Consider the following 12,633-nt stretch of genomic DNA (forward strand, 5'->3'; position numbering starts at 1 on the left):
TAAATTTTTGTTGAAATTGGACATTTTAGATAAAATAAATGTCACAACTCTGAAAATCAGATCCCTCCTCCCCAAAGTTTGTTGTTATTGTTGTTTCTGGGGTGTGGTGCGTGTGTGTGTGTGTGTGTGTGTGTGTGATTGCTTAATCACTTTCCTAGTCTAATTCTAAAAAATTCATATTATGGGTTGAATTATATAACTCCAAAAGACATGTTTAAGTCCCTGGTACCTGGTACCTTAGAATGTGACAATATTTGGAAATAGAGTCTTTACAGAAGTAATTAATTTAAAATGAAGTCATTATGGTGGGCCCTAATCCAGTATGACTAATGTACTTTCAAACTGATGAAAAACAAATGAGTCCCAAATGGAATAAACTTAACTAAGTTTGTACCCTAGCACACTGTAGTCAGACTTAGAAAGACATAGACAAAGGATTCCTGAAACCATCAAAAGAAAAATACTCATCATCTGTATGAAATTCTCAATAAAGTTAACACTAACTTCTCATTAGAAACTATGGAAGCCAGAGGCAGTGGAACAATACAAAGTGTTGGGAATGGGAGGGGAAGACTGTCAATCAATAATCTTACATTCAGGAAAACTATTCCTCAAAACTGTGAGAGAAATCAAGATACTACAAGGCAAACAAATGCTGAGGGAACTCACAAGTACCAGTTCTATGGGAATCTTTCAGTCTAAAATGAAAAGACACTAGGGAGTAACTCAAATCCACATGAACTATACAAATGAATATAAAACACAATATAATACAAGTTTTGTAATTTTTTCTTCTCCTATCTGATTTAGAAGACAACTATATACTGCAATGAATATAAATTTTGTTGATGGTCTTATAATGTTTAAAGGTATAGTTTGTAAAACAATAATATCACATAGGAAAAAGGAAGGAATGGAGCAAAGTTTCTCCATTAGAGCAAAATTTCTATATACTATTGAAATTAAGTTAATATTAATCTAACTTAGATTGATTTAAGTTAAGATGAGAGTTATAATCATCAGGGCAAACACTAAGAAAACAACTTTTTAAAAAGAATAAGCAAAAAAGAGAAATTAAATGGTACACTAGAAACTATCTATTTCACACAAGAGAGGGAAGTCACGGAGGAAGAGATGGATAAAAAAGACAGATACAAAACAAATGGCAAGATTTCAAACATAACTCCTACCTTAACAGCATTTACAGTAAATGTGAAATTTAAATGCTGTGATGCAAAATGTAGAGACAGGTAGGATGGAATTTTTTAATGATCCAATTAAATATGGTATATAGAGTATAGCAAAATTCAAAGATGCAAATAAGTTAAAAGATAGAAAAAGATACATAATACAATAGTATCCAAAAAAGAGCTAGAGAGGTTACACTAATAAAAGACAAACTTTTAAGAAAAAATTGCCACTAGACTGGAGAAACATTTTATGATAATAAGAGAATTGAGTTACAAGAACAAATAATTACAAAACAAATTGCAAACAAATAATTACAAAAACCTAACAACTGAGTCCCAAATATATGAAACTAAAATCGAAAAAATTAGAGGTAGGAACAGAAAATTCAATGATAGTTGTTCTTGAGAATTCCCTGGGGGTCCAGTGGTTAGAAGTCCTTGCTGTCACTGCGAAGGGTTGAGATTTGATCACTGCTGAGGGAACTAAGATCCCACAGACTACATCAAGTGGCCAAAAAAAAAAAAAAAAAAAAAGAATTAAAAAAGTAAATAGCTGCTCTCAAAAATGCTCTCAAAAAATTGATAGAAAAACTGGAACAAAAATCCACAAGAATATGTATAACTTAAAAAATATCTTCAACCCACTTTATCCAACACCCATCATCAGCAATATTCATAAATATTTTCTACCATAGATGGAACATTTTACAAGATAGATGATATGTTAAGTAATGATATAAGCATTAATAAATTTAAATGGACTTAAGTCATACGAATGGAGTTAAGTTAGAAATTAAAAACAGAAGGAAGCTACAGCAATCAAGACTGTGTGGTACTGGCAAAAGAAGAGACAAACAGATCAAAGGAACAGAAGTGAGATCCCAGAAATAGACCCAGGCAAATGTAGTCAACTGATCTCTGACAAAGGAGCACAGGCAATTCAAGGAGAAAGCAGAATCTTTTCAACACATGGTACTAAAACACTAAACACCAACTGCAAAAGAAGATAAATAAATCCAGACACAGAGTAGACATTTTTCATAAAAACTAACTCAAAACAGTTCATAAACCTAGATATAAAACACAAAACTACAAAGCTCTTAAGGACAACATAAGGAAAACTCTAGGTGACCTTGGGCTTAGTGATGACTTCTTAGGCACAACAACAAAAGCATAATTTGTGGGGAAAAAAATGTGATAAATTGGACGTTTCCTAATTTAAAAACTTTGGCTCTGCAAAGACACTGCTAAGACAATGAAAAGACTAACTGCAGACTGAAAGAAAATATCTGCAAAATATACATGTATCCAAAATATAGAAAGAACTCTTAAAACTTAATGATAAGAAAGCAAACAACCCAACCAAAAAGTGATCAAAAGAATGGATAAGCTACCTTGTTAAATAAGGTATGGCAAATAAGCATATGAAGAGATGCTCCACATTGTATGTCATGAAAGAAAGAAAGTGAAGTCGCTCAGTCATGTCCAAGTCTTTGCGACCCCATGGACTGCAGCCCACCAGGCTCCTCTGTCCATGGGATTCTCCAGGCAAGAATACTGGAGTGGGTTGCCATTTCCTTCTCCAGGGGATCTTCCCGACCCAGGGATCGAACCCAGGTCTCCCACACTGCAGGCAGACGCTTTAACCTCTGAGCCACCAGGGAAGTCCTGTATGTCATGAGGGGATTGCAAATTAAAGTAAAACTACACACCTTTTAAAATGGCTGAAATCACTGACTATACCAGCACTAACAATAGCAAATGTTAGTAAGGATGTGGGCAGTAAGAACTCTTATTTATTGCTATTGGGAATGCAAAAGTGTTTACAGCAACACTGTAAACAATTTGGCAGTTTCTTACAACACTGAACATTGGCTTACCATATGATCCAGCAACTGCACTCCTTTGCATTTACCCAAATGAGCTGAAATTAATGACGTGCACACAAAGTCCTATTCACAACTTAACCAGCACTTGGAAGCAGCCATGATGCCTTCCAGGGTGAAAGAAAAAACATCTGCGGTAATATTAATAGAGTATTATTATGTTGAACACAATGGAATACTACTCAGCAGTTAAATGATAAAACATGGAGACATCTTAAAAATGTATATTGTGAAGTGAAAGAAACTGATTCAAAGACACTACAGCTACTTGATTCCAACTGTTGAACATTTAGCCAAGCTACTCCATGGCAGCATTGCCTTGACCTCCATTTTGGGAGCAAGAAACTTGCAGGGGCCTTAAACTGACATCAGCTCCACATGCAAGAACATTGCCCAGGTAACAGCCTGCAGAGGCACAAGAAAATCTAAGTTCCCCAAATGACTTCCCCCAAAGCCCTTGTGATAAACTCTCACCCCTCCGCCCAGGGCCTTCCCCTTGTGTGCTCCTTAGATAAGCTTATCAAAGCCCCGTTCCTCTTGGTTTGAACAGACCAATCTAGCTTAGCTGGAAACCCTGAAGCCCTCCACCCATGGACCTTAAAAAAAGCCCATGCGCCACATCCTGTCCCTCTCTCTGCCTACACCCTGCCTTGACCTCCCCATGTGCTCCCCCAGGGTATGCGGTGTACTTCCTCCATGATCTATGGCCAATAAACTTCTCTATTTCAATTCCCTTGTGGCCTCTTGTTGAACCAGGGCTCACCATCTGTCATTGCAAGACTCAACAAAAGCTAATTTAACAAAGGCACAACAGTTGGCATCTGGAAAAGGCAACATTACTGAGACAGTAAAAAGATAAGTGGCTTCCAAGGATTTGGAAGGAGGGAAGGAGGGATGAACAGGTGTTGCAGAGGTTAACTTGGGGGCAGTGAACAATTTGTATGGTGGATACATTTGTGAAAACTCATAGGATATACAATATAGAGTGAAGCTTAATGTAATATTGGCTCATCAAGTGTATCTCTAGCACTAGATCCAGCAATTTCTGGATCATGTGGTAAGCCAATTTTTAGTATTATTTAACATATTTAACAAGATATTGATAATAGGGTAAACTGTGTAGGGGTAGAGGAGAATGATGGGAGGATGGGGTAGGTGGGAAGTTTCTGTACTTTCTGCTAAATTTTTCTGTAAACCTAAAACTGCTCTAAAAAATTAAGTCCATTAATTTTTTTCAAAAGGTACAGCAAGTTTGCTGGATATAATATCAATCTGCAAAAATCAATTGTATTTTGATATATGAGCAAAATTAAGAATAAAATTTCACTCACAATAGCACCAAAATGAATGAAATACTTAAGAATATATTTAACAAGAAAAGTGCAAAGCATACACTGAAAATCATAGAACTTTGCTGAGGTAAATTTTAAAAAGTGTTAGTCACTCAGCCATGTCCCACTCTTTGTGACCCCATGGACTGCAGCTTGCCAGGCTCTTCTATCCAAGAGGCAAGAATACTGGGGTGGATAGTCATTCCCTTCTCCAGGGGATCTTCCCGACCCAGGAATGGAATCCGGGTCTCCTGCATTGCAGGCAGATTCTTCATTGTTTGAGTTACCAGGGAAGCCCCAGACCTAAATAAATAGGCATTCTGTGATTACAGATTGGAAAACTCAATATTGTTAAGATGACAATTCTCTCCCAAATAGATTCAACACATTCCTATCAAAAAACTTCAGAAACTGACAAATTCTAAAGTTTGTATGAAAATGTAAAACACCTACCAGCCAAAATAATTTTGAAAAGAACAAAAAAGTTAAAGAACTCTTATTTTCTAATTTCAAAACTAACTGTAAAAGCTAAAACAATCAGACAATCTGGTAATGGTATATGTGTGTGTGTGTTAGTCTCTCAGTCATGTCTGACTCTGTGACTCCATGGACTGTGGCCTGCCCGGCTCCTCTGTCCATGGAAATCTCCAGGCAAGAATACTGGAATGGGTTGCCATTCTCTTCTGCAGGGGATCTTCCCAGTCTAGTGCTTGAACCAGAGTCTCCTGTGTTGTGGGCAGATTCTTTACCATCTGAACCAATAGAGAAGCATGGTATTGGCATATAGACATGCAAATATAATTGACCCTTGAACAACACAGATTTGAACTGTGAGGGTCCACATGTAGGCAGATTGTTTTTTTAAAACAGTAAGTACTATAATACAGGACTACATGGTCTGCAGTTGGTTGAATCCACAGATGCAGTTATGATGAAACCTCAGCTATGGAAGGCAGACTAAATTTATGTGGATTTTCACATGTGAGGAGAGCCAGTGCCCCTGATCTCTGAGTTGTGTAAGGTCAACTGTATGGAGAGTAATGAAACAGAATTGAGAGCCCGGAAAGAAAGCCTTATATTTCAGTCAGCTGATTTGTTTTACAAAATGCCAAAGCAATTCATCGCGAGGAAAGGGTAATCTGTTCAACAAACGGAACTGGGACTGGATCCATTAGCAAAAAAGATCGATTTTGACCTTCATCTTAGAACATACACAAAATTAACTCAAAATGGATTATATACTTGAATGTAGGAGTTAAAACAATAAAACTTTTAGAAGAATAGGTAAAAGAAAAGCTCCAAGACCTTATGTTAGGGAAAGACCAAAAGAATAATCTATTTTTAAAAAATTGTTAAATTGGATCTCATCAAAATTTAAAACTTTTGGACTTCAAAAGCCACAATTAAGAAAATGAAAAGATAAGCAAAAGACAAGAAGCAAACATTTTCAAAATACATGCCCAATAAAGGACTTATACCCAGAACCTGTGAAGAATGCTGACAACTCAATAATAAGATGATCCATCAAAAATGTTTAAACATGTTAACACACATTTCTGAAAGAAAATGCATGAATGGCTGATGTAAAACGTTACACGGAAAGATGCTCGAAAATACCATCCATTGTTGGTGTTGTCCAGTCACTCAGTCTTTGAGACTCCATGGACTGCAGCACTCGAGGCTTCGCTGTCCTTCACCATCTCCTGGAGTTTATTCAAACTCATATCTATTGAATCAGTGATGCGATCCAACCATCTCATCCTGTCATCCCCTTCTCCATCCACCTTCAATCTTTCCCATCATCAGGGTATTTTCCAGTGAGACAACTCTTCGCATCAGGTGGCTAAGTATTGGAGCTTCAGCTTCAGCATAAGTCCTTCCAATGAATATTCAGGACTGATTTCCTTTAGGATGGACTGGTTGGATCTCCTTGCAGTCCAAGGGACTCTCAAGAGTCTTCTCCAACACCGCAGTTCAACATCGTCCATTAAGGAAATGCAAATTAAAATCACAATGAAATGTCATTTCACACCCATGGGTATGGCTCTAATAAGTCAGACCGATATTAACAAGTGGCGGCAAGATGTGGACAAATAAGAACCCTCTGATGTTGCCAGTGACAGTGTAAGGTAGTTCAGGCATTTTGAAAAAGAGAGCTTTCATGTGGAGAAGCCAGAATGCTTCCACATACCGCTTTGTGGACAGTTTCTTTGTCTGGTACCCTATCTATGTATCTCTTCACCAGGTTGCTGACTCATATGTAATAAACTGGTCATCTCATAAGTAAATAGATCTTCCTGAGTTCTGCAAGCTGTCTAGCAAATTAACCGAATCCAAAGAGAGGGCTGTGGACATGAATTGGAGCAAACTGCAGGAGATAGTGAAGGACAGGGAAGCCTGGCGTGCTGCCGTTCATGGGGTCACAAAAATTTGGACACAGCTGAGCAACCGAACAAGAAAGGACAGGGTTGTATAAACCTCTTGTTTGCAGCTAGTTAGTCACAAATACAGGTAAAATCTGGGTTTGCAACTGGCATCTGAAATGGAGAGCAGTCTCCTGGGACTGAATCTTTACCTTGAAATTTGATTCTGTCTCCAAGTATGTAGTGTCAGAATTGAACTGAATTCACAGACACCAGAACTGCATGTGCGAAGTATGGTTCCTCCCTGATTGAAAACTGAGTGTCTCCACACCAACTCTGTGGGAAAGCAGGGATGGTAGTGTGACATACTAGGGGAGCAAGAGACACACACATGCACCAGAGACACCGGTGGAGTGCAGAAGGGGTCTGCGAGCTCCTTTGGGCCCCATGTGTGGCATGAACAGTAACTGGGATAAAGTGTGTTTCTCCTTTGCGGGTGGTCCTGCAACTGGGACAAAGAGAGACACAACCAACAGGTCCTTTGTGGGCCATCCTCAAAACAGAAAGGCTAGAATGGGGTCAGGGACCACCAGCGCTATGAAGCAGAGTAGATGCCCAGATAAGGCCACATTCTGTCCAGGTTGCCATTTGAGGAAGCATCATACTTTGCCGTTGCCAAGAGTCTAATAGTATAAATTACATAGAAGGCAAGGATCCAGTGCAGGACTTAATAAATCAAGACCTGCATGAGGTCAGGCCCCTCCCGCATTACCCACAGTGGCAGTTGCATAAGCCACTAAAAAATTAAAAGGGGCTTAAAATTTAAAATTTCAACCCAGGGAAAGGAAAAGACCGAACACGGGGCAACACCATGAATGTAATCAAGCTTCAAAACTAAAGGACCGAAAAAAACAGAATTTATTCTTGCTTAGACGTGACTAAGTTTTCTGCTTTGGGCAAAATAAGAACTTTGAGGCAAAAATCAAAGTGAATTATACCGAAGAGAAAGGAAACGGCACCAGAAAAGCTTCTAGAACAAGAATGCTACCCTCCACTGAGCTCCCCAGATTTGAACTTCTAGAGGAGGCGGCTGGAAGGGCCAACCCGCGGTTGGCACGAGGATGCGTGCGCAGCCCTGGTACCAGCATGGCCTCTGCACACGCCAAGGGCTGCAGCCGCGGCGGGGGTGAGCTGCCATGGTGAGCGCATCAGTACCTGCAAGGAGGCCTAACGAGGAGGCCTGGGAACTCATTATTTACTTGTTTTAATAATTTACAGACCAGGAACAAAGGTTTACTTCTACAAACAGTGATTTTTCAACTGAGAGAGCTTTCAGCAGTCTTGCCCCTGAACTTTGGATTCTGGTTAAATTACTGTCTGTTCAGATTTTTTTCAGACTCATATGGACAGACAAATCGTGTTTCAATACATTATTTTATCTCTCTTGAATTTGGTAAAAACTGGAAAAAATGTTCTGTTTTGTTTCTCTCGTTTGTATGCTAAGTTGCCCTTCTTGTCTAAGGAGATGGCTTAAGGTTGCTTTCTGTATGTCTTACTCAACATTAGGCTGTTTTTAATTTTTATCCTGTTCAGTTTAAAACACTTCAGTTCAGTTCAGTCACTCAGTCGTGTCCAACTCTTTGCGACCCCATGAATCCCAGCACGCCAGGCCTCCCAGTCCATCACCAACTCCTGATGAAGATCTTTTTTGTACAGTTCTTCCCTGTATTCTTGCCACCTCTTCTTAATAGCTTGTTTCTGTTAGGTCCATACATTTCTGTCCTTTATCGAGCCCATCTTTGCAAGAAATATTCCCTTGATATCTCTAGTTTTCTTGAAGAGATCTTTAGTCTTTCCCATTCTGTTGTTTTCCTCTATTTCTTTGCATTGATCACCAAGGAAGGCTTTCTTATCTCTCCTTACTATTCTTTGGAACTCTGCATTCAGATGCTTATATCTTTCCTTTTCTCCTTTGCTTTTTGCTTCTCTTCTTTTCACAGCTATTTGTAAGGCCTCCCCAGACGGCCATTTTGCTTTTTTGCATTTCTTTTCCATGGGGATGGTCTTGATCCCTGTCTCCTGTACAATGTCATGAACCTCAGTCCATAGTTCATCAGGCACTCTATCTATCAGATCTAGGCCCTTAAATCTATTTCTCACTTCCACTGTATAATCATAAGGGATTTGACTTACAACATACCAAATTATATTATTTAATCCTATCTTAGACACTGACTGAGCTATATTTTGCAAGTTGGTATAATATTAAAACACAGTGTTTTTATACATGTGAGTAGAAAAATATTGGTAAATAATCAAATATGATTATGGATTTGTGATCTCATATTTCAAAATGATCAAAAATCTCCAACTGTGACAGAATGGCATGTACTTCAAACAAGGATTGTATTTTTATGGAAAAAAATGGGGGGAAATTATTTGAAACTGAAAATCTCAAAAACTTTTCCATTGTTGATTATGTTGTATAACATGTTAACATGCTGGCAAATTCCCCACAAAATGCATAAGGACAAAATGTCTCCCACAAAGGTACACAAATACTTAGGAAAATGTCTATATATATATGTTTTTAGATTTATGTTTACTTGTTTCTGGCTGTGCTGGGTCTCTGTTGCCACACGCAGGCATTCTCTAGTTGTGGTGAGCAGGGGCTTCTCTTCATTGCCCAGCACAGTCTTCTCATTGTAGCGGCTTTTCTAGTGGAGCACGGGCTCCAGGTGCCTGGGCTTCAGTAGTGCAGCACATGGCCTCAGTGATTGCCACTCTCCAGCTCTGGAGCGCAGGCTCAGCAGTTGTAGCATGGGAACTTAGCTGCTCTGTGGCATGTGGGATTTTCTTGGACTGGGGATGGAACCTGTGTCCCCTGCTTTGGTAGGCAGATTCTCAATGAAGGTGAAAGAGGAGAGTGAAAAGGCTGTCTTAAAACTCAACATTCAAAAAACAAAGATCATGGCATCTGGGCCCATCACTTTATGGCAAATAGATGGGGAAACATGGAAACAGTGACAGACTTTCTTTTCTTGGGCTCCAAAATCTCTGCAGATGGTGACTGTAGCCATGCAATTAAAAAACGCTTGCTCCTTGGAAGAAAAGCTATGACAAACCTAGATAGCATATTAAAAAGCAGAGACTTCACTTTGCTGACAAAGGTCTGTATAGTCAAAGCTGTGGTTTTTCCAGTAGTCATCTACGATGTGAGTGTTGGACCAGAAAGAAGACTGAGTGCCAAGGAACGGATGCATTCAAACTGTGGTGCTGGAGAAGACTCTTTAAGAGTCCCTTGGACTGCAAGGAGGCCAAACCATTCAATCCAAAAGGAAATCAATCCTGAATATTCATTGGAAGGACTGATGTTGAAGCTGAAACTCCAATACTCTGGCCACCTAATATGAAGAGCCAACTCATTGGAAAAGACCCTGATGTTGGGAAAGATGGAGGGCAGGAAGAGAAGGGGGTGACAGAGGACGAGATGGTTGGATCGAATCACTGATTCATGAGTTTGAGCAAACTCCAGGAGACAGTGAAGGACAGGGACGCCTAGCATGATGCAGTCCATGGGGTCACAAAAGGTTGAACACAATTGACAGGACAACAGCAACAACAACAAAGACTACTAGGAAAGTTCCGGAAAATGTTTGTATTCTTTATGAGAAATGTAGGAAAGATTTATTTCTTAAGAAGAGAAGGAAGATTAAATAGAGAAAAAACATTGCGAGAGGAAGGAAATAATTGGAAACAAAGAGAGAAAGAAGGAAAGAAAAGAGAAAGAAGAGAGATCTAATTTATTCTCTGCTATTAATTACATTGTATATTCAAATGTCAGGAGTTCTTCCAAAGTAAAAATGTTTATATTGATTTATGATAATGCTTTGAGAGGAATGGCCAATATATAAAAACCACTGTTTACAAGACAATATAACTTTCTCAGTTCATGTGAGGTGGTACTTACAATTAGACTTATGAAGAGAAAATGATAAATGTAAAGGAGAAATGCCAAAATAGTAAATGCACTTTTTAATTTTGAAATTGGTCTTGAAATCTTTCATTGTATTGAAAAAAATAGGACAGTGTTCAGTTTGACTTCAATATCATCATCAGTCCTCTAAGTTTTGGCATGACCATCTTTGGTGTAACCATATTTTACTGTATCAGTTAGGACTGCATGCAAATAAGTTACAGGAAATTGAAGTAGCTTTTAAAAATATAGTCATCTTTTTTACTTGCCTCAGAGGAAGGCTGAGGTGGAAATTGGTCCAGTGACTTACCCCCTAATAGTTACTGGATAGATGGCTGCTAGAACTCAGGCTTAGCACCAGCAACCAAGGCGAGAGGAAGACAAACTCACAATGCTGCCTCACAAGTTTCTTTTACCAGAAAATCAAGAAAATTCAGGGAAATTCTCCAGTTCAAGGGGCAGGAAGAACCGTTGGATCAGCCAACCAACAGTGGCAGCAGCAGTTTGCAAAAGCTGTTTTTATTTCTTTGAACTAAGATCCTGATTATAAAATCAAGGTCAAGTGCTCCATAATAAGTTGCAAGGAATTTATTTCAAAAGAGCGGAATATTCTAGGAACTAGGTTAATCTTTAGTTTCCTACTTTGCATTATACCCAAAAATGCCAGTATTGCCCCATGTTGCATACCTCTTTCTGTGAGAACTCACTTTGCCCCAGCATCTGTGTCTGCCAGGGAAGGCAGCTGGCCCAAAGGCACGCAGCACACACAAGACTCAGGGGCTTGTGGTGCTCTCTTAAGACCTGATCAGAAAGATGAGCTAGACCAGTATGAATCCTCAGTTAAGAAATGAAAACTGAAAAACAGAGGCGGAAGCAGTGATGGTTGTGAACGTGCAAGTGTTCCATAAGCTTGAAATGGACCCATGGTAAGCAATATTCAGGTACAGGAAAAGTTTTGGCAGCAGAAGTTTATTAAAGTGCATGAAGAGTGCCCTGAAAGTGTAGTTTAAAGTTTTTTCCTGCATGATTCAAGAATCAGTCAATTAAAAAAATCAGCAAGCCTAATGTATACCTACAACTGACGCTTGTTGATATATTGCAGAAACCAACACAATATTCTAAAGCAATTATCCTCTAATTAAAAATAAACAGATTTAAATAAAGAATAAAAGCACCTGAATGTGAAAAAATACAGCAGGCCTAGTGAGTTGCCCACATTAAAAACAGAGTGCACATTTCAAGAAATATCTATTCATTTTATAAATAAGGAAAATAAAATGCTATTTATTCCATTCTCTGAATAAATGTTGACTTATAATCATGAAGCAGAAAAGTAAACAGTGTTAAATCTCAACTAACTCACCCAGAAAATTAAACCCAGTCCCTTTTAAACATTTTTTATTTATTTAATTTGTGGTCTGCGCACAGGCTTTCTCTAGCTGCAGAGAGCCAGGCGCTACTGTCTAGCTGCGATACACGAGCTTCTCATTGGGCGCGGTTTCTTGTCGAGCACAGGCTCAAGGGCAGGGGGCTCCAGTAGCTATAGCACACGGGCTCAGCTGCCCCATCACATGTGGAATCTTCCCAGATGAGGCAACTGAACTCATGTCTCCTGGATCAGCAGGCAAACTCTCAACCATGGAACCACCAGCAGAGTCCAGCCCTTAGGCGATTAACAACGGTATCAGACATAGCTTCGCGCTGCTTCGGGGGTGTCTCTGGGAGTCAGCGCTATTGCTGAAGACAACAAGACCGAAATCAAGAACTACCAGACTGACGCTTTGACGGCACCTTATCCAACAAGAAGCAGGCCTGGAACTGTGAACAGAGCTCCCAGGACCTGCATTGCTGTGAGAAGGCAGTGACAGCCAGCGGGAGTGCGCCCGC

The sequence above is a fragment of the Capra hircus genome, chromosome 14, assembly GCF_001704415.2.
Source record: "Capra hircus breed San Clemente chromosome 14, ASM170441v1, whole genome shotgun sequence".
In the NCBI taxonomy this organism is placed as follows: domain Eukaryota; kingdom Metazoa; phylum Chordata; class Mammalia; order Artiodactyla; family Bovidae; genus Capra; species Capra hircus.